We start from the raw sequence: 7,246 nt of genomic DNA, 5'->3' as shown, positions 1-7,246 counted from the left end.
CTTTTCAGGCCTTTGTCATCTCTCTCTGGGCAAACATAATAGCAACTTCACCTCTGCTCTATGCTTTCCTACAAGGACTGATAAATTTAGCACATAAATATACAGGATGCCTGGTTAAATTTGAATTCCAGATAAACAATCAGTATTTTTAGTACAAATATTTTCCAAATATTGATGGGCAGCCTATAATTTACCCAACAACCTTACAAACCCATCTTCAATGTGACCATCAAAGTGAGCAAAAAATTACCATGATATTCTCAGCTTAACTTCTCCAACGTTCCCCATTATCCTCAAGATTGTCTTTGGCATGGCACACAAAGCTGTCCATGACCTTGCCACTCTGTACCTCTGCAATTTTTCTCATGTATCTCTCCCTTCATTCATTGTGTTCCAGCCCCACTGGCCTCCTTCTGTGTCCTGGAACACACGGAGCTCTTTTCTGCCTTGGAATTTGCAGGTCCATCTACCTGGACCACCCTCCCTGAATCTTTGAATGGCTGCCTGACTCTCTTTTTTCAGAGCTTAGCTCAGATGTCACTTCTTCAGAGAAATTTTCTCTGGGCATTCTATCTATGTAGCCCCTGCTTACTCTTCATCTCACTCGTGTTTCCTTTCTTGATAGCACTTTCACAATCTCAAAGTATCTTGTTTATTTGCTTACCAGTTTGTTATCTATTCATTAGAATATAAATTCTAAAAGAGCAAAGACTTTGCTTGTTCACCACTGTATTCCCAAGGTTTAACACAGTTCCTGACACATAACTGGTTTTCAATAAATCTTTATAGAGAAAATGAATAAATACGTGAATGAATGAACAAATGAATGAAGAGTTAAGCCCTCTAGCCATGAGTTTCTTTTGACTCTTTGCTTATGCCCTTTGCTTCATGTCCTGTCTTAGTCAATTCAGGATGCCATAACAAAATATCTTAAACTGGGAGGTTTAAACAATAGAAATTCATTTTCTCACAGTTCTGGAGGCTAGAAGTCCAACATCAAGATGCCAGCACGGTCAGTTTTTGGTGAGAGCTCTCTTCTTGGCTTATTGATGGTTGCCTTCTCACTGAATCCTCACATAGTGGAGAGAGAGAGTGTGAGCAAACTCTCTGGTATCTCTTCTTATAAGGGCTCTAATCCCGGCATGATGCCCCCTCCCTTCATGAACTCATCCAAACCTAATATATCCCAAAGTCCATCCAAATACCATCACGTTAGGGATGAGGGCTTCAGCTTATGCATTTTGAGGAGAAACAATTCAGTCCAAATCATGCCCCAAGTGTGATTCCCTCTTTTCCCTTCTGTGTGCTCAAGAATAACCATTTCCATAGACAGATTTCAAGTAAAATAAATCACTTCTTCCTTTGAACATCACCAACATCTTACGCACCTGTAGTACTTTACTGTAACTAGTTTCATACATGATTGTCTCCCTTTCTGAGACTTATAAGCTCCCTGAGTGTTGTACAAACACCTCATTGTGGCCTGGCACAATGTCTGGTACACACAAATAGTTACATAAATATTCATTGATTGAATAAATAATTGGATGAGTGAATATTAGCATCTAAAAAGGCAACAGAAAGTGACTAGGACTCAGGGTAGCCAATATTCATATCATAAAGCTCATAAGAGCTGTTCACAGAAGATATATTCTTGCATTCTCTCATAGTCTATATATAGTTAGTTTTCATGGTATTAATTAATTCAGTTATATGATTTCCAAGTCAACCTGTATTAGTTTGCTAGGGCTGCTGTAACAAAGTACCACAGACTCTGTGGCTTAAACAACAGAAATTTACTTTCCCACAGTTCTGGAGACTAAAAGTCCTAAATAGGATGTCAGCAGGGTTGGTTTCTTCTAATGGCTCTGGGAGAAGGATCTGTTCCAGACCTTTCTCCTTGGGTTGTAGATGGCCATCTTCTTTCTTTATCTTCACATCATCTTCCCCCATAAATATCTTTCTCCAAATTTTCTTTGCTTATAAGAACACCAATCATATTGGAGTACAGCCCATTTTAATGAGCTCATCTTGACTTAATTATACCTGCCAAGACCCTATTTCCAAATCAAATTACATTCTGAAGTATTGGGGATTAGGACTTCAACATATAGATTTGGGGGAAACACAATTCAGCCTCTAAAACAATTTCTGTTATGCTAATGAGAAAAATGGCAGGCAAAGCTGGCCTAACTAAGCAGCCACACAACAGCAGAAAGAGAAGTGATATCCAACCACCTGAAGCCAAGGGAGAGAACATGGTGGATGTGGTGGGCATAAGAGGGTGTGGGAAGAACACAATGCAGAACAAACACAAAACATTAATAAAAGGATATTATTGACCAAAGAGCAGCGTGCACCGCTGTTCATGAAAATACATAAGGTCTTTAGGAAAATATTTGGTTATGTGTAGAGTAGCTTATTTAAAGGAGCAGGAAAGGCTGTGACACATTTTGTAAAGCAAACTTCAGTATGTCTACATGTTTTTAAATATTGCTTCTTAAAGGTAAACCTCCAGGCACATGAAAAATTTAGCTACTTGAAAAGACTCAGTTCCCCAGTGGCCCCATTGCTTCCTGACAACTTCCATCTTAAAGTAAATCACCACAGATCATAGAGTAGAAACAAAAACACCCGAAAGATCGAGTAGTTCCCCCAAATGCGTGAAAATACCAGAAGTATATATTCAGATGAGAAACCCATATGTGTAAAATAAGACACATTATACTCTTTAGTTCTTGTTCTTGCTCTTAGCTTCTCTTCTTTGCCACCCACCTTCTAGGACATCTTCTTAACATCCTGGAAGAGTGAATCACCACATGTATGGAAACCCGGGAGTATTGGTTTCTTGGAAGTCTTGTAGGTGACTCATATTTCATATATTTTGCCTTTAACAATTTCATTTGGAAAAAAATTTTCATGTTTCCAAGTGCATACTGTGTCTGTTAAGAAATTTAAACATGCTAAAAGGATGCATAGCTTGCTTTTTTGTTTTGTTTTGTTTTACTTTTATTTATCTTTTCCTGTTGACTTGTTTTTTTAGTTTGTTTGTTTTGCATAGCTCATTAAAGCTAAAAAGTGTTATATACTTTTTGCAGCATAAGACATTTTCACTTCATATTGTTGTCTCTATATTCATTTCTTAACCACAACTATCATCATAATGCATTAATTATAGCATTGCTAACTGTTTTAACAAATATCCCCAAATATATATAAGATTCAAACCCACCGCCTTGAGTATTTGGGATGGCTAAGCTCACCCTTTGGTAATCCTAACACTTTCATATTTGAAAATGAATCTATGAGGATATTATATTCCAATTCCAATTAACAAAGAGAGAACTCTTTGTACATTAAATATTCCTGAATTCTTTCCTCAGTAGATTAGGAGATTTGGCTTTGGTCTGAATTTCTTTATATTCCTGAAATCTCCTTGCAGAATCACTCAACTTAGGCCAGCTTCCGGACAGCTAGAGTTATGGTGAGCACTGCAACATAAGTGACAAGAAAGTTTACCTATTTAATGTGCCATAAGCCATAAATAAATAAGACTGCTCTTTGAAAACTTCCAAAGAAGTTAATTTCTACCCCTTAGAAGAGTCAAGTTTCCACCTGTGTAAAAATCACATTTATTTCATAGGATAAAAAGAGGTGTAATAAAATATTGTATGTATAGCACTTAGCTCAGTACTTGGATCTGGGAGACAAATAATAATCAACACATAGAATATGGCTTTATACAAGCAGCCCTAGAAGGACAGGCATCCAGACACTAGCAGCAACTTACTCTGCTTGGTAATATTTCTTGTATTATTTCTTTTGCCTGTCTGTATCTCTTTGTTTATGGTAAATATTTATAGCTTTATAATAAGTAAAATTAAAAAGTGATTTTTAGTTTTTAAGATAATATTTTAAGTTCAGTGCAAGTGTTTATTAACTCATCTCTCTTTATACCTGAAGTTCCCCTGTTAACTGGATAGTCCAAAATACCCATTTACAAAATGGGTCCTATTTCTCCATTAGGAGTTTAACCTGTGTTTAAATTTTTGATAGTAACATACAGATAGAACCATAAAGCATACATGAAAGAAAATACTTTCTCACCTAAGAAAGTAGTCATTTTTTGCTTCAACATTCTAATTTGGAGGAAAAGTATTAATAGTAGATAAACTGATAATCCTAACAACATTTTCAATTAAGAGATGGATTACTGCCTGAAAGTCTAAGGAACCCAGGTGAGTCTGAAATTCTGTAGTGGCTTCTGTTCTCACCCTGTGCCTACCCTGAAACTAAACTCAGCTCTTTGCTACATTCCCAAAAGAAACCCAACACTAAAATTCATTCGTAAGTAACGCCAATTTTACTGAAGATTTCTAGGGGACATGAAGAAAGGAAATTACATCACATATCACCAAGAAAAACGTGGTAAAGTTAATCTTCACTGTTTGCCCTCACACACCTTTCTCTTGTCTGTCAATCAAAAAGTCCTCTCTATGGTCCTAAATCCAGCCTTTGGCTTGTTGCCAGCAATACCCTCCGCAAACAACAGCCCTCACCACCGCAATAAAAAACAGACCAATAACTACTTAGCACTAGTTAAATCTGGCCCGTGAGTGTTTTATGTTCCTTCTCAGGCAGTTTATCAAAATATTCACCCAATAAAACAGGTATGTGTGTGTGGTGGTGGTGGTGATGGTAGTGAAATTTTGTAGCTAAGAGAATATTATTTCCACCGGATGGATAAATACACGACATCATTGTATATCCATAAACACATATGAGTAAATATACAATATGAAAGCTACAAGGACTCTTTCAATTCTGCTCTCAGCCTGTCCTTGTCCCAAGCTTTGGCTCCCGATGAGAAAGAGCTGGACATCCCTGGAGCCCTTGGTGACAGGACTGGGGCTCCTTAAGTTCTCTCTGCATGGGAGCCTTCTGTATGCCCTCTCAGAAAGCACATCGCAGTGGCTTCCGAGAACACATGGAGCCTCCCAGTGCAAAGTACTTTTTAAGAAAACTTTCTTAGAAGCCTATAAAAGTTTTCCTCTATACTTTTGTATAATGCACTTGAATAATCAAGATGAGTTTTAATTGGAAATACATAGCAATCTTTGACTTTCCTTCAATAATGATGTGTCCTATTAATATATAAGCTATCTTTAACATGGGGGTAGGAACACTTACCTTGATAGCTGTCATGAACACAAATTCAAGCTTTTTTCCAACTATTTATGCCATCACTCAGCAACCGTTTAGTAATTGCCTAGTTACTGTTTCCAAGTATGTGGGCTCTGGCTTGTAAAGTCAGAGTGGGAAAAGAGGAAGACCCAGCCTACAAAGTTTCCATCCAATAAGTCTAAACTCCAGACGTGTCTTGAGTCACTCTGACTCTACTTGGTTATTGAAATTCTATGGAAACTTTTTCTACTCATTGGCGCTACTAAAACCTCCAGGCCACTGGTATCCAGCCTTAGGGTGTGCTGTGCTATTTTTCCCTAATTGCTTTTTGAAACAGAGGAGTGTAATTCTTCTACTTTCATCCTTGCTGTTCTGGGGGTTTCAAAATTGATGCTCACATATTATCTAGGTTATTCTTATTTTAAAATAAAGAGGATTACTATTTTAGGTTTTAATAGCGGACATCTTCATTTGCCATTGCTTCTCAAAACCTAAGGTACCCACCCTGTCTGAGGTGGCCACATTCCACAGTTGTCCCAGATGTATCTAATGAACACAGCTTTCCCGCAGCAAATCTGTGAAGGAGGAGAGCTTGTTAGCCCTGGGTAGCCCCCGACTCCCTTTGCTAGTCCTTCCCCATTATCATCAGCATCTTATCCTCAAAGCTTTACCCACATCTCAGGCATCTATCATTTCTGGAGATTCCAGAAAAAATAAACGAAGAATTGAATGAGTTAATCTCTTAGGAATATATACAATTCAAAAAAGTCACAAAGATCTCGGGTGAATTTAGCAAATCTCTGATGGGAATAGTTAAGACTCCCAAAGGAAAATGTTTCAGGTCAGGGCCCTTAAAACCAGTTGGTTTCATCCTGCTGGCCACTGTGTGCTCTTCAGAGGGGACATCTCATTGGGCTAGGGACAATACTCTAAAGTCTCTGAACCTCACTTGCTACATCTGTACCTACTCTCAAGCTTGTGTAGAAAAATGGGACTGTGTAAATATAAACAAGTAATAGTTTATGAGTGCATGTGGTAACTGGCGAAATCTGAATAAGATCAATGGGCTAGTTAACATTATCGGACAATATTTCCTGGTTCTGATATTTTACTATAGCTGTATAAGATGTTACCACTGGGGGGAAGATGAATGAAGAGTATACTGGACTTCTGTACTATTTTTGAACTTCCTGTGAGTCTATAATTATTTCAAAAATAATTTTGTGTGTGTGTGTGGAAAAAAGGTGAGAAAGAATGTTGCAGTATTCCTAAAAAGGTACAGTGCATTAAAAGTATATTAAAGTTTTACCTGCCTCATTTCCAGTATCTTTTATGTCCCTAAATGCTGTGTGCATCATTTTTAAGTAACTAATAACTACCTATCCCCATAAACTCATTAAATAAGAAGCATCTTTAATTCTCCACAAAAAAATTCTTTTTGAGAAGCATTAATGTGATTTTTCTCTTTTGCCTATTTTGAGCACAAGCCGTCATCCTGACTTGCCCCAGTGTGGATATGGGTGAAGTGGAGAAATTAACGGTTTGCATTCTTTAATCAAATACCAAAAGAAAGGCTGGTGTTCTGATATTCAAAAATAGGACTTTACATAAAGACGACTAGACCTTTACAGCAGTTTGTTATTTGAGGAAACGATTATCTAAATTCCTTGATTTCCCCTTTAACATGTTCAGGGACTGGCTTGATTGTCCAAACATAGAGTTTTCATTGGGGAGGGTCCAGAACGAGAAAAGACTGCTCCTTTTTGGCCTCAGTGAACTGTGGAAAGGAGGAGAAAAAAGAAAGTATATAAAAAGCAATCAGATATGTGTATCAATTTTTATATCTCTGGCAACCCAAAGCATGTTAAGTTCATGAAGAAATAACTTATGGGAGTACAGGGGAGGTGGTCTTGCATTTTGAACTCGGGGAGGAAGCTACGCTGAACCAATGTAGGGTGCAGTCATAGACACAGAGCAAAGTGGTAGGTAGATGGGGCCCCTGATGTTAGCTTTTCTGAGCTATTCAATTTCCCCATGGCCTGGATCCTGAGCTCAGTGCCAG

Source organism: Hippopotamus amphibius, chromosome 6 (assembly GCF_030028045.1).
Source record: "Hippopotamus amphibius kiboko isolate mHipAmp2 chromosome 6, mHipAmp2.hap2, whole genome shotgun sequence".
Taxonomy (NCBI): Eukaryota; Metazoa; Chordata; class Mammalia; order Artiodactyla; family Hippopotamidae; genus Hippopotamus; species Hippopotamus amphibius.
This window is presented reverse-complemented; position numbering follows the sequence as displayed.